Source organism: Neolamprologus multifasciatus, chromosome 13 (genome assembly GCF_963576455.1).
Source record: "Neolamprologus multifasciatus chromosome 13, fNeoMul1.2, whole genome shotgun sequence".
Taxonomy (NCBI): domain Eukaryota; kingdom Metazoa; phylum Chordata; class Actinopteri; order Cichliformes; family Cichlidae; genus Neolamprologus; species Neolamprologus multifasciatus.
In genome coordinates this window covers 23,021,697-23,047,219 of record NC_140451.1, presented here as the reverse complement: position 1 = coordinate 23,047,219, position 25,523 = coordinate 23,021,697, and the positions used below count along the sequence as shown (strand labels likewise).

Genomic DNA, 25,523 nt, shown 5'->3' with positions numbered 1-25,523 from the left:
CTCAGCTTGAATGCATATCCTGACAAAATCACATTTTTTTGGTGTTTTGCAGTGGTTCATCTCCAAATCATGTCAGAGGTTGGTGTAAGGAGAATAATCTTCTATCGCAAGTACAACCTCAGTTCCAATTTGTTGTGCAACAAAAGGCCCCTCAAAAAGGGTTACTAATAAAGAAACAGCTAGAGAAAAATTTTGTAACAAATTTGGTTAATTGGCAACAGGTGAGCAACATGATGGGATATAAAAAGAGCACCACAGAGAAGCAGAGTTTCTCAAAAGTCAATCTGCAAAAAAATGCACAGTTTCAGAATTTTTTTTTCTCAATGTAAAATTGGAAAGGCAGTATTAATAGTGAATGATATATGCAATGCAAATTTTAAAGCAGCATTTATTCCCATCTAAACAATGTCTTTTTCAGAGAAGACCTTGCATATTTCAGCAAGACAATGCTAAACTATATACTGCATCTACTACACCATGTGGCTTTGTAGTAGATGAGGTGCTGAACTGGTCTGCCTTCATTTCATATCTTTCACCAGCTGAAAACATTTGGCACATCATAAAACAAAACATAATACAAGAAAGACACAAGGCTGTTGAGCCCTTATCAGACAATTTCCAAACATCACCAACTGGTCTCTTCAGTTCCCAGATGTTTACAGATGGATGTTAAATGAAGAAGGGATGCTACACAGTGGTAAATGTGGCCCTGTCAAAACTTTTTTTCTTTAAGTTCAAAATGACCATTTTTCTTTCTGAAAATGGAACATTTAAAACATCTGATATGTTTTCCATGTTCTATTGTGCAAAATATATGGGTTTATTGGATTTGCATATCATTGCATTATGTTTTGATTTACATTTTACACAGTGTCAGAACTTTTTTGGAATTGGGGTTGTAACTCAGATGTGTTTCATCTTCATTCATCCATCAGAATGTGTCTTAAGCTGCTTTACATCTATGGTGTACCTTAGTTTTTCTCTTTCATTTAACACCTGTTGTGCAATTAAAACAGGGTGGATGATCTTCTACCAAAGTTGAACTCATAAAAAACTACTCAAGGAGCAGCATGTGGCATAAAAACAGACAGTGGCAAAAAAAAGTTTTAAAAAGGTCACACGGTGATCAACAGCATTTCTTAAAATCCTGCACCTGTGTTCATCTTGATGTTGTGATTTTTAAGAGTAGTGTCAATTTGAATAGACTTTCTAACTCTGGTTGATTTTTGTATAGTTTTAATTGCATAGATATGATACTATGGGATATTATACCATTTTCTAGAAAAAGAAGAAGAAGAATGTGTTAATAGTTTTCCTCAAACTTGAACTTCTGTTCTGTTTATGAAGCTTGTCATGAAATCATCTGTTCTTCCCCATCCATCAAGAATTTGAACAGATGCTGCAGTCATGCTTTATGGATCAAATGTTGTGTTACGGTTATTGCATAGTGTTACACGCCAGTTTTTGTTACTCATTAATTTGCTTATTTTTATCTGCCCTTCAGCTGATGATTATCTGTCGCCTCCGGTGTAGCTTTACACCCGTCTCAGTATTATCATTCTTTGGAGTTTGCACCAAACGTTAAAGTTAAAAATGTCAAGCTCAAAGTAAAGTCAAATGAAACACTCTTCATGACACTTCTTTATGTTTCCCCTGAACCAGGTCTAAGAGTGGCAATTTATGCTGTTTTTGAAAGGCGCTTGATCCAGTGCATGTCTTTGAATCTACCTTTTTCGTCTGGTTGATTGGCATTTAAGTAAGAAACAGTCAGTTGCAGAACTTGTTCGAGGCTAGGGCAAGATGTAGTGCATGCCCTTGGGCTAAACTCTGTAGAGGGGAATTAATTGAAGCCAACAAGGCCCTCAGCCTCCAGGCATTTTGGCATTTGACTCCAAAGCAACAAAAGTATATTTGTATTTGTTTCCTTAGACTTTCGCCAATTTGTTTTACTGTCAGCGAGCTGCTTAAGAAGTGTTTGGTTGGATACTTTATTATTTTGTACTCCATGGTGAGTTATTCTTATTGGACAAGTTGAAAGCTGAAGCTGGAATTAGAGAAGAGGGACACAGATGTGCAATGTTTTATGGGGATTTCACGTTCTTCTTAATGGAAAGTAGCGCACATCTTTTCCTGAAGCGAGGGAAGTCAAATGAGCCTAAAAGTTAATGCAAATGATTCCTACAAGTGCTTCCACTTTAGTTGATTACAGAGTCAGTGTTGGAACAAACTTTGCTACTGCGCAATATTAGTATAATACGGCACTGAAATGAGTACTATATATTGCTTTCAGAATGGTAAAAAAAAAGCATGTTTCAAAAGTAGAAAGACAGGGATTCATCCAGCAGCAAGATAACGACCTTTGGAAGAAAAGACTTGTGGTGAGTTTAAATGATCAAACACCAACATAGTCTGTGGGCGTTCAACCCCATCCTGCTGGCTATGAGCTGGAAAGGACAAAAGCAAAACAGACTAAAAGTGCAATAGGGTAGGAAGTATTGGTTTAACTTTTCGGTGAGTCATTTATATTGGAGATGTTTTTTCTAAACTTTCCCCCCATTAATGACAAGTTTTGATACCTCAATATATATCTTTAAAGACATGGTTTGACTATTAGAATGGTAAAAGAAAAAACTTCTGATGCAAACCTTGTCAGAAAAGAGCTTCAAGGGTTACTCCAGGGTGACCCTGATTTTTTTTAAAAAGGAAAAGCAATACATTTTCTTTTAGTGCCATAAGACATTGCATTGCACCAATTTCAGTAGCCCCAACAGATTTTTCTTTAATGCACAGCCACTAACGTTTTGTGAAAAAATAACAATGTAAGCTTTACCTTTGTGTTTTTTTTTCTTCAGAAGGTAATAGAGAGCAACAGTACTGATTTAGTGTGGATCAGGGAAAGCCGACTTGCCCTTGCTGGTATTTTCACTCCTCTACCTTTTGTGGATGGTGCAGTATAACTCTTTAACATCTACCTGGGGATTACTTCCACTTACCAAAGTGATAATAATCTCAAGGCCATTGCAGGAATGTGTGTAACTTGGCATGACATGAAAGCTTTGTTGGAGAAGTGCAATGACATGAATCACTGGACAAGGCTTTAGGAGCAGTCGTCTGTTTTTTTGCACCTTTATCAGCTGTGGAAACCCTTGGCAATAGCAAACACTGGGCACAAACCTTATCAAACATTTTTGCCACAGAAGAGTTGGAACATTATTTGTGTAGCCTTGGATCTAATTTCAAGTCAGTGTAGAAAAAGTTCCACTGATTCTAGAGGTCTTACAGAAATGAAGTGATGTGAGGGAGCGCCAGACAGCCATAGTACATTAAATTTAGTGGTGTCTTTAGGATGATGAGCAGGCCAGGAACAACAGAGGATTGATGCAACTGCAGAGCGAGTCTCCATACAAGTTTTTTGGCAGGGTAATGTTGGTATTAAAAAAGGAAACTGTTTATTGGCTTGGTACCCTCTGTGTTTCTATGAAATGTAATCATAACCTAGGGTGAACATATTTATTGCATACAGAGGCAACACAGTGGACTTGCAGGAGTTGATTATTTATCAATATTCTGTCAGCTAAAAATATAGTGTAAACATGAAAATCCAATGGTTGAATCACGGTTGATTTATACGTCTGGATTCCTGGCATGAGTTCAGTTTAAATCTCTTCAAATGAAAGAGGCAACAGAGAAGACAAAGGACACTATGGGCTTGTGTTGTCGCGGTGTAGCGGGGCTGGCAAAAGCACAAAGGAAGGCGCCATCTTTGGTTTTAGTTCGGGAATTTTGCTGCTTCAAACAAACCTGAGCAGGATGAAGGAGCACAGCTGATGTTGTGTTCATATAGATTAGGAGGCACAGTGCAGATTTGCCGTTGCCTTTTTGGCATGACATTGCGTCTCAGGCATTCTGTATTACTGTCAAATATTTGCTCTCATATAGATGAACTTTTCTCACATTCAAAACAAATCGCACATATCTTCACACGTATCATGCTGCCTCCGTCTCAACTGCGTGACTGAAGCTGGTCGAAAACACGAAGGGCAGGCAACGTTACCTTTGGATCAGATAGCCAGCTATCAAACAGCACATTTAAAAGTCAGTCCAAAAAATGTTGGCTTACATCTTCCTTCATTTGAAGTTGGTTTCACTGGTTTCCCCCCTTCTGTTTTCTGTTTACACTCTACCAGTGGAGCGGAGGAGATGCTGTCCTGCTGCTGATTGCAATCACAACACTGTGAATGTGTGTTTGTTTGTTGTGATTAATGCAAAAGATTCAGGACTTGTATGATAGTTTAATTCATATTTATATTTTGGAAGAAATGCAGCAGACTTTATTGTAGCAAGTGTTACTTTGGCAGATACAGACAACTATAGGAGTAGGAGTAGCTCTGTGCGCTTACTGAGATCTACTGACTTAAACAATTATGTTTACACTGGCACTGTTTATTTTTTCTGCAAATAAATTATTCTGCCATACAGCAATTTATTAAATACTATTAATTACAATATAATTGTGCACGTAGCTTAATAATAAATAATAAACTATTGGAAGCGCGATAACAGAAGGCATTCTGCTGGTAGGGTGAGTTGTTGCAGTTCTTCTTTCGAGAGTTCACATATTTCATTAAAACGGCGACATATTGTCGATGACCCCGAGCACTCCTGAAGTTTTCTTCCAGGCGGAGCCACCTTTTTGTTCTTTCTTGCTGTTCGTGTTTACTTAACAGCTCTTTTTTTATCCAGATTAGTCTCACTAAAGCTCTTTAAAATAATCTCATTAAATCTCATTTTCAACTGAGCCACGAAGGGGCAGTTAAGAATTTGCAGTCATCTTCCTCATTTTCCTAAAGCTCCTGTCGTTACATCAGTCGCATCCTGCTTAATCCTTAATCTCCAGGGGAGATGGATACCCCTGTGACCTCTTTGCTGTCTCTCTGTTTATTATTTGTACTTTGGCTATCAGGATCTGAGGTGATATAATAAGTTAACAATGATCGACCGTTCTTTGGAGCGCAAGTGAAACACAGTCTGAGTAATTTCCCTGGTTTGGTAATGACCCCGTTTATTGTGTCTCAGCTTTGGACAGGAGTTTGAGCAGAGTGCTTTGCTTTCCATATATCATAATCAGGATGTGGCAGAGGTTATTTACATTGTTCACAATCCAGTGTTTGGGCTCCTTCTTAATTCCGAGTTTCACTTCCAAGAACTATCCTGTGCTAATGTGAAGAAAGTTAATCACATTACTGCCAGACCTATGTGTTTTAATTGCTAGTGGCTGGGTACAATTGGGATTTAAACCACTTGGCCTGTGCTGTAATGCTTTGTTAGTGAACAGTAACATTAACAATGCAAGAATACTGAGAGCTTGAGACTCTGTAGACAGTTGAAATTCCTTATGTGTTTTGACTCTTTCAGTCTTTGCAGCACCGGGTGTCTAAAGCAAGATTTATTTGTCTCGCCGCTGAATGTGTCTAAGAGCAGCCGAAGGGTGAAATGCGAAATCTGTCAAAATGCTTAAAACAAAGTTTTGTTCTAATCAGGTTATTTATGTGAAACAGATTGTCCGGGCAGATGTTTTGGATGCTCCGGTTTACAGAATAATTATCTTAGTACAGGAAAATGTGCAGCCCTGCAAGTTTTGAGAGCATGTGCTGATTCAAGCAGTATTAAACTTTAATGCATCTTGTAGAGATCTGTCACACAGTATATCAACTTCTCGACTCTCCTGCACAAGGCTGTAGTGTGTACTTATATTAATGCATGTCTGCAGAGTACAGTGCAAGTGCTTGACGGGACTAAAATGGCCTAACCAAACAAATTCATTGAATCTTACTTTATTTGGGTGTAGGAGAGAGTGAGAGCTTCAAGAAGAATTCCCTTTGTGTCCTTATGAAATGGTTCAAAGAGCCATGGAAAAAATGAAATGACAATTCATGGGGCAGATGTTTGCATCCAAGGCAAGACATTCTTCCCCTGGAGCTGCAGTCACTTTTCTTTGTTTTGCAGAACAAATTTGAAAACATGACTGCTGCCAAAGCATAAACATTTTCTGTTAAGTTATGTAAGTTTGTTATCATTACTTCCCCACCACTGGAATGGCAACAATGTAATACCTCAAAAGAAATAATTACTATGTTTCTGTCTCTGCTTTTGAGCTAACAATATGCCACGGGTGATAAAAGTAGTAAGTGTCCGGCGAGTTGGAAAAGAAAGTTTTATTGTGTCGTAGCGTTGCTGAGTCACTGCTTTGAGAGTGTGCACTTATTAGGAGATTTTTGGGGCTGTTTTTAATAAATCTCTTGCTTAGCTGTTCGTTATTTTATTTACCTCTGTTGTGCTATCTTTAGTCTTTAGAGATCTTCGTGTCACAGTATTTTTTTCACAGTTGCATAATTCAGAGGAATTTAGGGAGTGGAATAAAAAAAACCCTCATCTCTTAATAATCACTGAATTTATTTACTCCTAGAGTGCTACTGGGGGCATCCTTTTCCTGGCTTATTTTTTCTGGTTCACAGACTTACAGCATGTACTTCTTGTTCTTATCTTTCATGCACACTTCACATTGATCCCCACTCTTCCCAGTTCCTCTGTGCAAGGGCACCATCCCTCAGCACCATTAACAGGTCTCGTTGCTGTAATGGTATGAGCGTGTTCACACTCAATGAAAGCAACAGTGGAAGGGACAGGATGTGGCCCAACTTAACACAACACTTGTCTGAGCAGCAGGGTCATTTGATCTCTGCTTGTGCTTCATCCATCAGAATGACACATGCAAATAGCCTGGTGTACATCCATAAGACCTCTACACATCAGTGGCTCCTGGTCATAAGTCTTGCCTGAATGTGTCTGTGTATTTTTAAACTTTTTGCTCCTGGAGTTGTGAAAGATTGAAAGAGCTACCGTCTTGTGCCACCCTTTATATTAAGCTATTTAGAATACATAAGGGGGAAAAAAGGATGGTATGGTGTATTGGAGATTTACATTTTCCCATTTGATAACTCACACATGCTCTTTTTTTGGATCATGGCAGAGATAGACAGTAAGTAAAAGGTACAAGGAATAGAAGATATAATATTTGTGAACTTGAAGTAGCAACTAGAATAGATGGACTCTAATCTGCGATGCCTGGCTGAATTTCACCCCGAGGTGATCCGTGGACACAGGAGATTAAGAGTTTTGTAGTCTCATGTGTGTGAACCAAAAAAGAGCTCCTGTATTATCATCGTGTGACTTCCAAACCAGAGAAAATAGCTAATGTGATAGAAACAAACTGATCCCAAAACACATCAGTAAACCCAGCAGCGTGTCTCTTAATGGGATTTGCATGTACAACACGTTCTGCAATTGTGCAGTTTTCTTTTTATTAATCCCAAGCTAGCAAAATATTTTTGACATGGTCTATCAAAATTTAATGACACCCCTTCCAAAACCAGCCATCCCAGTGTGCCAACAGCGTCTTAACTTTTTTTTTTTTACTTGATCTTGCACCTCTGAACACATGGCAAGTGCAAGGTGTCATGTTGATTCAAGCGACTGCCCTGAATGAAAAGAAAGTGGAAAATTCATTTAGCTCAAGTTTGAGTGAGCAATGTATCACATTTATGATGAATGATTATGAGTGTTTGAGTTTTTCTTTAGGTTTCAGATTTTTCAGGAGTAGCTTTCCGCATGTGCTTTGAAAAAGTCCCGCGGTTTCACAAACCAGTGCTGCTTTTAAATTCTTCTTCATGAGTGCCTGACTGTTTTGGAATACTTGAAGAGATGTCATGGTTGGCGTCGGATGTGTGCGCAAATCCATTTTGCTCCATCACTGGCTTGCCATTTGCTTACACTGAGTATAACGAACCATTAATTCGCCGCTGTCACTTGCCGCTCACAGTCGCTCAAAGCAAAATTAACTCTTGATCCAGCAGAGCGAGGAAGGAACAAACGCCGCTGTCATTCTAAACAGCAAACTGTGAATCAGTTTGTGTTGCGTTAATAAGGTTGTTACGCTGTTCTCTCTAATGCATTTTGTTTTGATTGTATTTTGCATTTTTGTAATTTTATTGCCTCTCATTATTCCACAACCTTGTATTTATATGTGCTGCACAGATACTTTGAACAACAAACGATTCTCTCTCCTGGTGGGTGATAGTGCTTCATTTTTATTTACCTATTTTTTAAACAAAGCATCCCCTAAAACACCGAACAGCCTACATGTTATAGAGCAGCTACCACATAGATATTTGTATCTAAGAGATTACTTCTATTTGTGTTTGGGGGTAAGAGGGTTTTTGTGCCTCAGCTAAGTAAAAAGAAAATCAAGATTTGAATTCTATTTTTGCAACTAAGACAAAGAGCTGACTCCAAAAACAAGTCAAGACTGCGATGTAAACCATCATGTTTACAGCCCGGTACAATGTTAGTTTCTATAGCTAATTTCTCCTCTTTAATAAACTGTACAGTGGGGGATATGTTTAATGACTTGCCCATTCAAATTCATTAAGGACTCTGTGTTCCTGGGTCTGTTGACCCAGCGTTTTAAGTTTTAGTTTATTTGGATGTTGTTTATGTTTAAGTTCATTAGATTAGCGAAGTTCATTTGGTTATTAGACTCCTTGTGTTTTCTTCCCCTGTATTTAAGTTTCCCTCACCCTTTGTGTTTCATGCTGCGTGTCTTATGTTATCAAGTTTGTATTATCATGTCTGTCTCATGTTTCCTGTTTTATTTTGAAGGAGTTGTGTGTTCTTTGTTCACTGTATTTAGTTTCACTTCCCTTGTCCTGTCATTAGGCTCATGTCAGTCAGCTTTCCTCCATGTGTTCCCACTTCCCCTAATCACCTCCTGTGTATTTAAGTCCTCTGTTTTCAGTGTGTCATTGTCAGGTCGTCTGTTGTCCATGCCATGTTTCCTATGCCATGCCATGCTTCTTATTGTTTGTTTAGATTTCCCAGTTTAGGTTTGTGTTAATTTTGCTTCAGTTTGCCTTGCCCTTTGTTTGTATCTTTTTTACCAGCCATATTAAACGGCTCGCTTTTTGTTAACATTTCAAGTTCTGTTCCCTGTTCCTTGGAGTCTGCGTTTTGGGTCCTTTTGTCAACCCCTACAGTCTGCCTCGCCAGACTGTGACAGCCTCCAGTTTTTAATATTAGCATTTTAAAGCCTGAACCATGAAATAATTTAAAATGCTTTGTGCACTTTTTTTTAGTTTTTTTTTTTTTGGTGGAGGGGTGGGGATAGAAGTCATGGTATTGGCCATATATTAACTATAATACATTTAGCTTTGAAGGATTAGAGATGTGGTCACTTTGATCGACAGATGGATTCCAGCATGGGTGGTTGTAGCCTGCAGCTGTGTCTCGTGCTTTGCCTTAGCTAATTCAAGTCACTGAAATAGACTTCTCTGTGGTGTTGGTGCTTTCTGGAAAATTTCTAATGCAGTTATCTGGCAAATAATTGCTCCTGCCTGTCGTTAATTGTATTGTATTGCATTTGCACAACAGCTTTTATTAGTGACATTCTAGTATTTAATTAGTATGTTACATAGCACCATTTAGTAGTTATATTTACCCCGTGTGATGCACTCATATGGTCAGTGTGTAGTTTGTTAACCACATTGATAACTTGAGCGGGTAGAGCTCTACCCTCTCATCCATATATGGTCACTTTTAGCTCCAAAAATCCAACATTACAGAGCCAAGTTTTTCTCATCCGGCCTTTAAAATCGGACTGGTAATGTCACGTTAGCTTTTTACAGTCTATGGTTTTGCCAAACCAACTGCGTAAAGAATAAATCCAGATTTGTACAAACTGCACATCAAAGACAGAAATATCCAGATTAGCTGTTAATCAAATGCCACTGGATCAAAAAAAAATGTCTTTATCGAAATAATCTGATTGATATTTCTTCCTTTGAGACTGCCTGACTGGAGCACTGGAGCAAAATCATTACCTGTCCATCTATGGAGAAGTTTTGGCTGTCAATACTAGAGACGCACTGGTCAGCCGATCATGCTCACGTATGTCTCGTTATGAGCCGGTCCCTTTCAGTGGTGCAGGTGCAGCCACAAGCCAACAGCCTCAGTAGGAGCCTCGTTATGAGCCAAGAAAAAGAGGACAAAGTTGTTGTCCTGTTATCTGGTGATGTCATAAACATACTAGAAAATAATGCCATGCCTTTTACTATTCAGGACTATTATAAAGTTGTGTTTTACAGTTTATTACATTTTTATTACCTTTTTTATTCAGTTTCTTATTTTATTTTATTTTATTTTATTTTATTTTATTTTATTTTATTTTAAGTTCTCTCTTTCTCCCTCTGCACAGCATTTTATTGGATCTTCACTTTAAACGCTCCGAAAATAAAGCTCAGATCTCTTTTCTGTTATAGCTCAATTTCACTATGAAGATCTTGGGGGTCCCCATTACTGTTTATGACTTACTGTTTGTGCAGCATTAAAAGGTCAAACTGGACAAATAACTTGTGAAAAAACAAACAAATGGCCTAAAGATTCTTTTTTTCCCATGATTTTCTAAATACAAGGTAAACATATCATTCTCTCTGAAGTGACTTCTTGCACACACAAACACTTCTTGGCATTATACATGCTTAGTTATGGCCATAACATATTAAAAAGTCACCCAGTAAGTCTCACAGATGTATGAGAACAGAGTATATTTTTTCTGTGTGTGTGCTTGTGATTAAAGGGATCAAGGGGGCCAGATTTAACAGTGTGTTTCTCCTGATGTTGCGACACCGGCTTCATAACCACATTTTTCACCTCTTTCCTTTATTTAGGTATTTATTTATTTATTTCATGACACTCCACAGGAAGTATTTCATGACTATCACTGGTACAGAAAGATGAATATTAGAAATAGCCTTTGTCTGATGGATGACCATCTTCATTTGAAATCCTAGAATATCCTTTTGTTGGTACTGGCGATGGAACAATGCAGTTAAATTCCTTTGTGCATGAATAATTCTTTTTGTGCCTTTCGGGACATTGTAATATAGCCCTCTTTCTCAAACAGTTGTGAGCTAAATGGAATTGGAATGAAGCACAGTGTTTGGGAGTCAGTGTTCTCCCATTTCTGATGACCGATGGCAGAAGAGAGATGAAAAGCCTAATGTAAAAAGCCGTGCCTCTGCTTCTTTTCCTCCCCACCTACCCTGCTCTCTGCTTTCCTCCCTTCTCACCTAAGCTGCAGTGGATCTTTTCAGTGTCATAAAAGAATGCAGATGGGTCTGCCAGTCCTGTTCATATACACAGCAAATAGATGGGGAAAACATGCAGCCACATATTCCGCCTATTCTTCTCCTTGCCATTCATTCCATCCTCATCCTTATTTCCATTCCCTCTTTTTTCCCACCTTCTTTCTAAGTTATGGTAGTGTACTTCATCAGGGAAGTACCAACAACCCACACAGTTTTGGCTGATTGAGCATGCTAAGAGCTTTGAGCTTTGGGGATTCTGAATTCTTTTATGCTACTTTGTGGTATTTGTGATGATGAAGCCCTGGATGGTGGCTGGATGAATGGGTTTAAGAATTTCACTCTGTGCAGCAAGGATACCCATCATTTGTCAAGCAAGCTGCATTCCGCTATCCATCAAAGGCAATGCTATCCATTAACTTGAATGTCGGTGAAAAGTTTACTTGTACACCAGCTGAATGCTTTACATTCTGAGTCAGTCATAAACAGAAAATTGGTTTGTTCTTTGGACATTTTGCTACCAAACTCTAGGATTTTCTTTTTTCCTTCTCTGTAGTTAAATTGACCAGATTTTATATAAAAAAAAATCTACTTTTCAGGTTCTGTTGCTCAGTTAGTGGTCCCATTTGGACTAATAGTTACATTTATTTTTTCCCTGTATCCTTCACACCTCTGTGCCTCACGCCTCCTCTTATGCTGTCAGCACACATTCACAGTATCTCTAATTGAGTTTTTGGACAGCCTGCCCGGTCTCAAACGCTCCACGAGAGATAAAAGAAATTTTGCATTACAACATCAAAGGGTCACCCCACCCCCCCACTCCCCATCACATAGACACACCGCCTCATCCCATTCCACTCCGACACTCACCAAAACATGTTAAGATCAAATGAACATCTAAGGTCATAGCAGCTACTAAGGGTTAATGATGTGGAGACAGGGATTGGATTTTTTAATTCACACTCTGGGCAGATAAATACCCTCAACCCATGCGAGTCCCATCCTTCCACTGATGACTCATGCACTTTGCAAACAGCCTGTTTATTTAAAGTGCTTAATATGAATACATTTGCCTGTAATTTGACTTGGCTTGGGTTAGACCTGTCATTTTCTGACACTGTCTACATCACCAGGATCAATAGGCTGTTAATAGGAGCACATCTAAATTCATGGCATAATGGCATGAATTATCCTCTAGTACAGAGGCTTAGTTCAAGTTAGAGGTAATTCACAGTGAAGTGGCACATTCCTGAAATAATTTTATTTTTTTTCTCCTTTTTATCAGTTCTAAATCTCTTAATGTAGTAGGATTTTTCTTTACTTGGTATAACTCTTACTTGGGTTTTCTTCAGTATGCTGCTTTATAACTTATATAGAGAGCCAGAGGTTTTAATCCACTGACCCTGAATGATAGAATTCATCTAAATAAACACTTGAAAGTGCAGGTTTCTCTGTGTATTTGTTAGTTTCAGTTCAAAGGGATAGTCATTAATGGGCCCATAAGTCATTGGCTGAGTTTGCAAAAGCTTTTCTTTTTTTTGTATTAGACTTGCCATTCAGCATAGAAGCTTTATCAGCCCAGCAGGTATTTCAGGGCATTTCAAAACCTATTTACTGCATGTAAAATCAGCTATGGTTTCAGTATATGTAACTTAGCTGAAATACCTGTCTCAAATGCAAAGGCCAAAGAAAATTCCAAGTACCCTGTGGAGTAAACAAACATACTTTGTTATTCATCAAAACGTTTGTTTGTGTATTCACTATCGCCACTGCAGAGCTGATTGTCTGTGCATTTTAAACACAAACACAATGTATGTCTCTTTTGCTTGCTACGACCACAAGCCAGTACTAAGCCTGCAAAAACAAGAAGGGCCTGCTCGAGATCTGGTGATTTTAAAAATGAGATCTATCAGCTGATTCTTTTTCTTCTTTCAGACACACAAAACATAAACAGATTTCCCTAGCATATTTTTGTTTTATTGTCAGTAGAGCCCAATATGTTGGCCGATATTAGCTATGCACTGCTATATCAGTATCGGCATTTATAAAAGCCCACAAATTAGAATTTAAAAAGTAGAGACAGGAGAAACACCCTTCAACTGTGTTATGAGTGTTGATGTTGGATAATTTGTCCACTAGAGGGCACTCTCCAACTTCACTGTTGGCAATATGAGCTACAAACACAACAACCAGCTGATATATAAGCAAATAATCTGCAATATTTTTCGACAATTTCTTAAGGAAATCTGTTTGTGTTGTTTGGGACTGACAGAAACAATTATTGGCAGATATATCAAAATATCGGCATTGATAATAAAAATCCTTTATCGGTCGTAACAGTAAGTCATGGCAAGTCGCAGATTACCCCTTCATGCTGGTTGTTGTGTTTATACATGATTATTATTACATGATATGCATTACGCTGTTATTATGCTGATCCCAATGTATTGACATATAGTTAATACTGGCATACTTATCAGTCTCTAGAAAGAGTGCAGGAGCCTGTGTGTCCATAAGTGTGCATGACTCAAAATAAACAAATTATCATAATAGTGGTGAAATTCGCACTGTTTTTTTTTTCTTTACTTTTTATTATTCTTAAAGTGAAAATGTGCCACTCCAAACATCACAAATGCTTAAGTCTTGTTGTCTTTTGACATGAGAGTGTGTGGCAGCTTCCCTTTTGAGATTTCGTGGTACTGACCTTTGAGTTTATATTTGGATCACAGATTGTGCCTCTAAAGAGCTTAACTGTCTCACATTCATGCAGTTTTTTGGAAGGTCGCAAAGACCTGTTCTGCCATCACTGCTGATTAATCTGAAAACAAAAATTGAATGACTCTTAAATCTGTCTAAAAATTGGCTCTGACGGTGTAGATATTGTCTCGGTGTGGACCACTTCAGAGAGAAGAAGATTTAACAAATGTGCGAGAGTGAGAATGCCTTGGCAAATGTTCAAGGCCTTGTTCAATGTCTTGTTTCCTGGAAGCAATACACAGCAAATATCTATCATGCAGACAATTTGCAATATTTTTATCTTCACGAAGCAGATCACATGCAATGTGTTCAAAATGTGTCACTGACAGAAAAGCAAACGCCACAGTTGAACGTTTTACTTTTTGCTCTCAGTGAATGAAGTGAAACCAATTTAGATCTCAGGTTTAAGTTCTCTGATTTCAACGTGGAATCTCTTTATTCTCTTCCAAGCTTTTAAAAGTTATGTCCCGTAGTTCATTTTATCTGCCCTTTATTTCATGCTGTTTGCTCTCAGTTCTCACTCTCTCTGCCTCATTTTCATTTATAACCCTCAACTCTTTCCTTCCTTTAAAGCCTCATGGGCTTTATAGTGGCTGCTTCTCTTCCATCTGTTTCCCAATCAATTTGTTCTCATTTCCTGCCAATTGGTCCACCTCCATGGGCTAAGGCTCATTTAACAGGAAGCATCGCATGTTGAGATCATCAGCTGTAGTTATGGTGATCAGCCTGTGGACCTTTTGCCGTCAGGGAAGCTTGCCTGGATTTTAGCCATTTGTTTGAAGTTTTGAATGTAGCCCTTTACAAGACCACTGTATGTGTTCGTGTGAGGACATGACAGTGTTTAAGCAGATGGTTCACAATTTCACTCATTTTAACAGCGTGAAATTTTAATGAAGAAAACATTGTGCCTGTGGTCAGACTGCTGTCAAGGTTTCTGTGGTTTGCCATAGGAACCTTTTTTCTTGGTAGCCCGATTTAACAATCTGTTATTTGTTTGATGTGTCATGGAAAGACAACTGACAGAAGACTGCCAATCATATTTATGTTCAGCGTGTGTAAAACAAAACTTCCTCACAGATATCTATTATCACTATCATGCATTTTTTTTTAAAGACTGCCACAACGGCGCCTCTCTAATCTCTTTAGGCATTAATGTCTCACCCATACAGTATTACTGTTAGAGCTGCTGCTGTCCTTCACAAAGCCAATCTGGAATTTGTGTGCTTCTCTGAGCACAGAAAACAGAAGGCTTACAAAAAAATCCTCATTGTCCTCACTGATATGCCAGAAAGATTTTCTTTTTCTTCCCCTCTCATAAATTTTAAAGCAAGCTTTAGGTCACAAAGTGGTGACTGAGTGTTGATCGGGAGAAGGCAGAGCAGCTCTGCTGGCCAGCCAGTTGCACACATATTAAACTTGAAACTATGAGTTTCAGAAGACACTGAGGAAAAGTGTGTGGAATGTGTGCAGTCTGCATAGTCCAGTTAAGGTCTTATTATTTTGGTTAAGCTGTTTTCAGCCGTCTTTGATAGCCTACAAATTAGTTTTCCAGTTCATATGCATAAACCAATTAACAGATGATCCGTGTCCACCTTTGTGGCATGACAGCTCTTTTAACTTAGGAGTATTGTCCTTGCAGTAGCTCATCTACCCCACATTTAAATCCCAGTGCATTTTAGATATTATAAAGTGCACTTTTTAGGAAGATAAACATCTATACTATATGTAGCAGACAGTATATACCATGTGTATGTTGTCTATCATCTTCATGGCAAGCTAAGACAACCTTAATGTAGTTTAATGACATTACCGCTGTATATAATACACAATACAGAGCTGTAGTGTCTGTCTGCTGCTCATGAAGTAGCCAGTCTTATCAGTGGGAGCAGATGGAGAGCGTCCAAGTGAGAGGCTCAGTCTGGCTCCATGTATGTCATAAGTAAGAGGATGACCTTGGCTGAATCTCAACTGCAGTTCAACCATAAGAAACAGACTGTTTCTTTCTGTCTTTCTGTGGATGTCTATGTTTCTGCCACTCTCACAGGCACATTCATACAAACTGCTTTGCTCCTACACATTCCCATATGCAGTGTTACAGCTGAAGACAATATATACTCCTCCATGCATTTATGACACGCTCACTGATGCTCTTGCAGACCCTTACATGCAGAAACTGAGTCATGTGTAGCATTTATCGCAGTAGAGTAAACATTTTTTTTCTTTAGTGAAGTTTGAACCCTATTTTATATCATGCCCCAGCAAAACTTGAGGCTCTTAAATTAACCTGACACTGACTATTTGACTTGTATAATATAAATCCTAAAACACATTAATCAAGGGCAGTTTTACTAGGGCCTGTGCAGTTGTTCTCACTTTTCTGCTCTCACAGTTTAGGATAAACATTCAGTGAAAAGTGATATGAATGGATTTTTGGCCAATAAAATTGAAGAGGGCTGCTTGTAGATTTATATTGGACCAAAGCTGGGTGAGATAAGGGGCTCAGTTTTGGAAAAAGAGAGATATGAGACTTTGAGTGATAGATTTATGAGATTTTCACTGGTTTACATTTATGTTTTAGTTGTTGCCACTGCAGCTTTACCGCATTCTCTCAGTCCTTTCTGTTCTCAAAACCCAGTAGACCTATACTGTATGTGTCTTCTTTAATAGATGTCAGATGCCCAGGGAGTTTCTTTCTTCTGGAACCATCAACTTTTATTATTTTATAATGCACCCAGAGGTACATCTGCCCATTGTAAATTCCAACTTACAAAGAACTATTCTAAATAGAGATTCACTCTAAAAGTGGGTTGCAACATGCAAACAAGTCATTATGTAAGATTAGTTCTTATGTTAAAGTATTTAATTAATTTTTTAGGGAAATCTGATACTGTTTGCAAGCACTGTTTACAAGATCAGGAGTTGAGAAACCAATACTGGTGCAAAGGTAAATCTTAGCCCCTGAAGGTTTTTATCAATCTCAGATATTGCGATATTATTTATGCTAGCAGCCACCTACAAATGGGCTAAAATGATCCATTTGTAGCATTTTAGAAAAGCATTATATCATTATACATGAATTCATTAATGATTATAATGTCGCAGACCTATTATCCACCCATGAATTCTTTTATGCTTATCCTTATCAAGGTCACGGGTACAGTGGGGGGGTGGGATGGTGGTGGTGGTGGTGGTGGTGGGGGGGGGGGGGGGGGGCTGCTACTATAGGTATTAACCTAACCCAACTACTGCACGTCTTTGTACTGTGGGAGGAAGTAACTGAAAAAAATGGTGGAGTTGAGCGAAATTCAGGACTTTCTTGCTGCGAGGCAACACTGCTAAACACCGCCCAAACACTTATCTGCTGGCTAAAATCACAGCTCTGATACTGTAGCATGGGCATATAGTACTGATACTATAGTACTCTAATACATGGGAGATAAAAATGAATTAACATGTCTGGGTTTGTAATGACATTTTCTCACATAATTATTTGGACAATATGCGGTGAACTTTTGATTGCTGACTGCTGCAGATGTTTTCTTGCAACTGTTTAACGAAATGCACGTCAACTTTGTATTTTCAAGCTCATATATTTCTTGTGTTTGAATCGTGAACTTATGCTAAGTCGGTTACAATTTTTTTAACCAGCTGGAGCAACACAACAAGACCAGAGAGCAGAGATCAGGAAAAATGTTGTCAGGTTTTTTTTAATTCTATTTGGCGATTAATGCCTGCGCCTGGTGTATGAATGCTCAATCTTTAACAAAGGTCTGCTAATTAAACATGAGCTTCTTTTGAAAAGGCCCACAGTTGCATTTTGAACATGAACGATTCAGTTTCCTCCTTCAGAACAGTTTTAATTCAAACTATGAACTAAAACTTATATAATTACTTGACCTTTTATCTGTTACTTTAAAGCAGTGCCCTTCACATGTACCGTATAAAACATCTCTGTAACAGAGTACTAATGAGCCATTGTACGTCGACATTCTCATATCTGGATAATTACCATTTCACATTATTGTGGGAAAAGCCCCCTCATTCATTGGGTATTTCTTATAAACTGAGACTCAGATCAAGTCTTGTTACAGATTTAAAGTGGAAACTTGAAAATGGTAATTGTCTCGTTCGGTCTCACTTGAGAACGCCTCTGCAGACTCTGCTAAACTGTGAAGCAGATAGGCCAAGCAGGGTCGTTGGTATTAGGATGAAATACTCCATGTTGTTAAAATGTCTCATTTTAAATGCTACAAAACAGTTGTTCATTTGTATTTAAATTTTGCCTGTTTTCACTTTAGTGCTCATGCAGCCACTGAAAATGTCAGTGTTACTAAAAAAAGAAGTCACTGTGGAGAGTTGTCCTTGCTTAGAAATGTCATGCAACTTCCCATTAGAAAGGAAATATTTCCTCGATTGACCTTTGAGGTGTAATTTGTATGTAACACGAAAATGAGACCGGTATGCTCTTTATTTCACAATGCTGGAGGTGTTTGTGAATTGTTTGAATATCAGTATCAAGCCTGTGCCTTGGCCTTCTTCCTCTCCGTAACCCTTTTTCATTTACTCATCCAAGCCAGCTATGACTTCCGTTTTTAATAAATGTTTTTTCAGTGTGGGAACCGCTCCATTACTTCTGATTATTTGTAATGGCAAGCTCATTCTTTTATAGTACATTCACTTGAAGACTGTTTTAATGAGCTCTCAGAAGGTCTGCTTCCTTAGCCTGTGGCTAGATCCAGTTATGTACAGCAAGCAACTCTACTAGACCAAGACTATATAAGGCATGAACACTTCCCTAGACATGAAGACATGCCATTCTTCCCTTTGACAGATATTATCCAGTGGAGAATGGTAGCCACACGATTTGAGTAGATCCTTGATTGTAACATATTGCATAAATAAAACATAAAGAAATATTTTAGCATTGCAGGGGATGTCAAGCTATTTTGGAGGGCAATATGAGCTATTTGGCTGCGTTATATGTTTAGTTAATAATAAAGACATTTGGCTTTATTTTTAAAGCTGAAATGTTTAATTTCTGGAGACAAATACTGGTCATTTTTGACCGAACTGAAATTAATATTACAGACTATCCACCTGTTAATGATTGACCTTCAGATAAAATGCTACAAGACGTGCTATACGTGTTTCACTTCCTAATTTGGACACGTGTGTTTTTAACACATTATCTTGTTTCCTGTCCTTATTTCTGCCCCCTGCTCCCTGTCTGCCTTCCAGACGCCATGATCCGGCTGGAGGAGGATAATCGTGCACCCCCAGTACACAGCATGGACACCAAAAGGCACTCTGCTGAAAGGTGACCTCCAGGAATTTCACCTCCACAAATTATTTGGTGAGTTAAAAGTGAGAGAATCTCCTGTTGGCCCATGACACCATCTTCCTCACGTGTTAGCTGACCTGCTGCTTAATGCAAAAGTTTGTTTTAGACATTTAAATTAAGTCCTCTAAAACAGAAGACATAAAAAAATTGTACAGTTTTATATTTACTACCTTTTTAGGAAAAAAGCTCAGCATGGATTTATGTTTTTTTTCTTTTTGATTTTTTTTCTAGCACCATAAAGTGCTGATTGAATGAGCTATGCTTAAAATTGTTCCTTTTGGTCTGCAAAAAAGGTTTAAGTGCAAAAAAAATGTCATTTCCCAATTAAAATTGTACATTTTTCTTTTATGACTAAATCTGTTTTTTTTTTTAGTATCATTTAGAAAAAGAGACACAATGCAGGTTGTATTAGTGTGTGTGAGCACTCCTCCTGCAGCTCTTTCTTCCCCCTGAGCGTTTTAAGCCCTTCTGAGCAAATGAGCATAGCCATATGGCTTATACTTATTCTTTTGGCAGCCCTCTACTCAACCCATTTCACCAGTGGTCTCACTTCCTGTGTGAACTTATTATACGGTTAGGTCTATAATTTGTTGAACAGAGACAGAATTTTTGTATTTTTGCCTCTGTACACTAGTGTTTAGCTGTTAGCTTTAATTCAGGGGTTTTTACAAAAAAGACCTGCATTCACTGTTTATTCATTAGAGCAACTTTATGCATAGTTTCCTGTTTTTAGAGGCTCAAAACTAACTAACTGTCACTTTGGGTCATTATCACTATTTGCACTGTGAAGTGCTGTCTGATCAGTTTTGCAACATTTGTCTGAATCTGAGGAGAGAGTATAGCCTTCTACACTCCAAGATTCATCCTGCTGCTTCTATCAATAGTAACAGCAGTAATAAACACTAGTGACCCGCTTCCACTGGCAGCCATACATGCCCATGCCATAACATTGCCTCGATTATGTATGACAGATATTGTGGTATGCTTTGGATCACAAGCAGTTTGTGTCCTCCTCAATCTCTTCCCTTCATTCTGGTACAAGTTAATCTGCCCAGAGATTTCTTTTCAGAAATGTCTTTCTTTTTCTTGAGTATAACCAGTGGTTTGCTCCTTGTTGTAAACTCTGTATTTACATTAACAAAGGTGCCTCTTTATTGCTCACTCTGACAAGGACGTTCCTACTTCCCCTGGAGTTCCCCTTCCCTTTGACTTGATTAGATGTTATAAATTTGTTTTACTTAACCATAAAAATAATTCTGTTATCTTCTACTGTCTTTTGGTCTTCTACTTCTTTGGTCTTTTGGACTTTTTGGTGTTGCGGAGTTGGCCAGTGAGTTCATTCTTTTTAAGAATTTACCAAGTTATTGATTTGGCTATGCCTAAAATTTTTGGTATTTATCTGATTTGTTTAAATTTGTTGTCGTTTTTTTTCTTTCAGCCTAATGAAGGCCTTCCTCACTTGCACCAACATCTACTTGGGACTCATATTTAAAATTGTAGTGATTAAATATAAAAGGCAATTCTGAAAATGGGCCACTATGTATAATTTTTTTTCCAATTCCTACACAGCTGCAGAAGTTTTGTAAAACCTCTTGAATTAAAGCTGGAAGATTTCACTTCAATCACATCTCAGTGGTTTGATTTAAAACCCATGTGTGGTGGTGTACAGAGGCTCATAGCTGACTATGAGAATGTTACAGTACCATGCTGATGGTAGAATTTAGCTCAAAGCATCATTTCCACCAAGTACAGCCCCCCACAGCTGCTACTTGAGTTCTTATTTTCTAGTTTATCAAAAGTGTCACCTCTTGTAGATTTTAGTTAAAAGAAATCATGTGTGCAGATGACTTCTCATGAGGTATAGAGGTATAATGAAGTGGTAGGAGAACTCTTTCTTCCAGTCAATCAAAACAGCATGATCCGGTATTATCCTGCAAGCCTGCCTAGGAAGGCTCTGATTAGTCCTGCCTGAGGAGCTACATTAATATGAGTCTAATAGCCATGGATAAAACTCACTTTAATTCCTGAATAGTTAATAAAAATGCAATTAAAACACCTTGAGTAAAAGCAGAAAGTCGTCACTTCGATCACATCTGGATTGTGCGATTTATAGTCAACTGTTGTGGCGTACAAAGGCAGAACTACAAAAACTGAGCCTTTCCTGAGTAAATTATTATTCATGAACTCGGCTAATTCAATCTGAAAAGACCTGTGATTGGCTGAAGCCTCCTGTCACAGCCTAGACCTTCAAAAACCTGAAAGCAGATCCCATGTTCTTTCTCAGACCAACTACATTGCAATACAATATAAGGTCATAATGAATTTTTAAATCCTAGTGACACCAAATTTTATTACCAACCAGTTACTATCATGCAATTCATTAAAACATTTAAACTTACCAGCTTTGTTGCTAAATGTTTTCAGCTGCTGATTAAAACACAGTTGGTGCTTGTTAATAAGATCAATATATTTTTGGTTTTGGCATTTTTGTGGGCTATTATAACAACTATGATTATTCAAAAATATTTATCCAAATTTGAAAAAATATATCTAATTGTTGAGATCTCTGTAGACTACTAAATTTAAACTACCCGTGTAAAAATGATGGTGAAGTGCGCTTGATCTTAATTTAGATGCACAATCAAGACACTTTGCTTTTGTGAAGGACCATGTAGGTTAGCAGTCCTCAGTGGCAGTTGCTCAACATCTGTAAGTTATTATCTGCAAAAACAAAATATCAGCACACACAAGACAGTAAAAAATAATCAGCTGTAATAATAATGACATTTGGCAGATGACAACAACCACAATGCAAAAGCACAAATGCTTCTACCAATACTTAGATGTACAATAATAAATGTGATGCTTAATAAGGTGCAATGTGAATAGGCAGCATTGCTTGGGAAAAGCAGTATGCATGTAATTTAATTGGATCAAGATTTGCTTTTAAAAAAAGAACCCCAAAAATGTTGTTAAAGGCAAAGTACAAGTGTCACAAAGAGGGCGACAGGCTGTCACTTGACAAATGAAATGAATATTTGTGTTGGATTCATAAGTGGAGAGGCTGGTATTTCGGTTGTGTGGTCTCAAGTTACATTAGTGACAATTATTTCTGTTATTTATTCTTTGCTAATAGCAAAAACTTCTGCAAAAAAAATGCTAAGGAAGTAGCATTTTAGGTAGGTTGTATAATAATAAGCTCGTTCGGTCTTCATGTTGAAGTATCATAGTGCGAGATATTGATCCCCAAGTTGCTCCTGGTGTGTGTGTGTCACAATAAAAAAGTGCTGTATAAAAGTGTAAACGGGGGTTGTAGTCGAAAGCCTATTGCTCAGAGTAAAAAAAATGCTTTATGCAGTTCCTTTATCATCAGTGTATTATTTTAACTATGTATGTGCAGCTTTATCTATTCACTGACTTCAAACTGGTGATAAAACCTTTGAATTACAGTAGCTTGTGACCTGACATTAGAAAAGAGCTTGAGTAAGTCTTGTTGTTTTGTAAATAAAGACAATAAACTAAAAAAAAAAAAACTGTGATAAAAAAAACTATAAAAGTAATGAAGTCCAACCCCTGAGTATAAATTACATAGGGATGATAGGTTGTGATAATATTATCTATTTGGTGCATAGTGCTGCAGAACTTTTTCTGATAAAATATAACCTTATCTTCTCCTGAAAAGTTTGCATCAAATGATGTAGCCTTGGGTGAGGTTGACTCTTAATGGAAATCTGGTCTCTCACTGAACCAATGATAGATATCAGACTTGCATTCATTTGACAGTAGATACCTCAGGCTACAATCCATGCAATCGCTATAAGTGAAATAAACACACACAAAAAACACCCCAAAAAACATGAAAATCAAGCAAACATTTTAAAAAAGCATTAATTGGCCAAAGGCAAGGCTCATTTATCACTAATGAAATGGTGCATGCATGCAGTGTAAATGCTATGAAGAGTTCAGTGGGTTTACAGTGGGTTTGTCACCAAGCAGCACATCTGTGAGGGTGGTTCCAACAGCAAATGTGGTTAAAAGCACTCAAGCACTGGATAGGATTCAGTCAGCGTGCATTTAATTTGGGTTTGGAGTAACAGGAGGCATGGACGTGGTTATACAAGAGATATGGACAAACACATTTGTGACTGTGTAGGAAGGCACAGATAAACCATTTCTGTCACCTCATTTCTTAGAATATCATTACCTGTCTAAAGTAATGTGTTTGTCTCAGTTTGTTTCATTTCATCCATCTCAGAAATTTGTCTCTTTGTTAGATTTTATTGGACATGCACAATCTATGGTGGCAGATTGTAATCACTATGGTTTAAAGTGCTTTGAGTTTTGTTTATCCAAAACTAGTAATTTAAAAGGTCACTGGGGATTTAAAAAAAAAAAAACAGAGCTTCATTGAAATTCAAAAAAGCTTCAGATATGTACCCTATACTAACTGGTCACCTGACAAAATCAGTTTTCTAGCAAAAAGTTGGATTGCTTCATTGTTTTTAACTTTATGTCCTTTGTCATAAGACCTGAGCAGTAATTATTGCTTCACCAATATATGCTCTACAAGAAATCCTTAACCTCCTAGGACCATCACATTTTGGGTTATTTAGACCAAAATAATAAATTTTGCTCAACAATGGCCTGATATCCACTTACGAGGACATTATACTGCTACTGTTCTATCAAAATTTTAAATGAATATCCTCATATGTGGCTCTGATTTTTCTTAGAAACAAAAATCGGGTAAAAAAAAAATCTGGTAATTCTTTGTTTTTACATTCATCAGGTCCCAATATGCCCAGATATCAAAGAGAAATTAAAAATGCATGCCGTGGAAGAGTTTGGGTCTTAGGAGGTTAAGATAAATGACAGAACATATTAAATAATTAATTCATAATAAATAAATTATTTGGTTATTTCTGTTTGTTGTATAGCATATGTCAATTATTTTTACGAAAATGTACCATTGATTCCATTTTTGAAGCCACACTATATATATTTATTTAGTTTCTGGTGTAATCTATCCACCATGTGTTGTTGCATATCCTAACTTGATCTGGGGAACTGATGAAGCATTTGTGAGAACAAAAGGTGAATTATAGTTAGGGAAACCATTCCATTGGGACTTCATTAGCTAGTGGGCTCTGTACTACAATACTTCAAACATTATAAAAACCTATTTGGTATTCAGCTGCAGTTCTCAGGAGCTCGTATTTGCAATTAAAGAATAATCTCTCACTAAGTTAAGAGTTAGGAAATCTCTAATAAATACACACACACACACACACACACACACACACACACACACACTTGTGCTAAGCTCTGTCCACACAAAGATTTGATGATACTTGGCGACAGTAGGATTAGGGCATTTTGAAACACTGTAGTGATTGTTGTTTTCACTTTGCTTAAAAACTCTTTATCTCTGGCAAATAGGAAGCCCATTTTTCCTTAACAGTGTATCTGTGTATATAAATGCAAATGATGCCATCCAAGTGGATGGAATTCAATTTAAATAATGATCCGATACATTTCAAAGCGCTGTTTTTGAAATTGGCTCTCTTGGGACCGGACAGCTTGGAAAGGACTTCGCCAGCATTTTTGTCCCCCACACTGAAAGTCAAATACCAATCACATCACTTGAGAAATACAATAACTCTGCTAAATCATGTTGAAACAGAAGCATGGAAACTGCTTTTTAAATTTCTACTATTTACCTGTCACTTTGTATATATGCACTGGAATACTTACTCTGCATTTTTATGTTCAATTCAATTTTCAGTTGTATTTATATAGCGCCAAGTCACAACAACAGTCGCCTCAAGGCACTTTATATTGTAAGGTAGACCCTACAATAATACATACAGAGAAAAGCCCAACAATCATGTGACCCCCTATGAGCAAGCATTTTGGCAAAAGTGGGAAGGAAAAACTCAGTTTTAACAGGAAGAAACCTCCGGCAGAACCAGGCTCAGGGAGGGGCCAAAGTGCCCGAGAGGTCTATTAACGCATAGTGAGTGAGAAAGGTAACTGAAAAAGATGTTATTATTAGTTAATCAGAACGTATTAAACCAGACCACGATATAGTAAAAACAAAAAAGCAAACAAAAAAACCCAACACATATTTGGGTTATATGTATTGTCTGCTTTAGAGGACACTGAGATGGAGTGTCCCTGTTGGTATGAGGTGAAGCCCCAGGGGACAGATTAAAGAAGCTGGCATG

General features: G+C 37.8%; 1 protein-coding gene across 1 annotated transcript in view; it reads left to right on the top strand.

Annotated features, from left to right (window-relative positions):
• The window catches only part of chrm3a (cholinergic receptor, muscarinic 3a), an 82,609-nt gene that overhangs the window by 5,967 nt on the left and 51,119 nt on the right, over positions 1-25,523 (top strand). Inside the window, exon 2 of the mRNA XM_085183018.1 lies at positions 19,194-19,308. The gene's annotated coding sequence lies outside the window, so the exon portion shown is untranslated. The remainder of the gene's footprint in view (positions 1-19,193; positions 19,309-25,523) is intronic.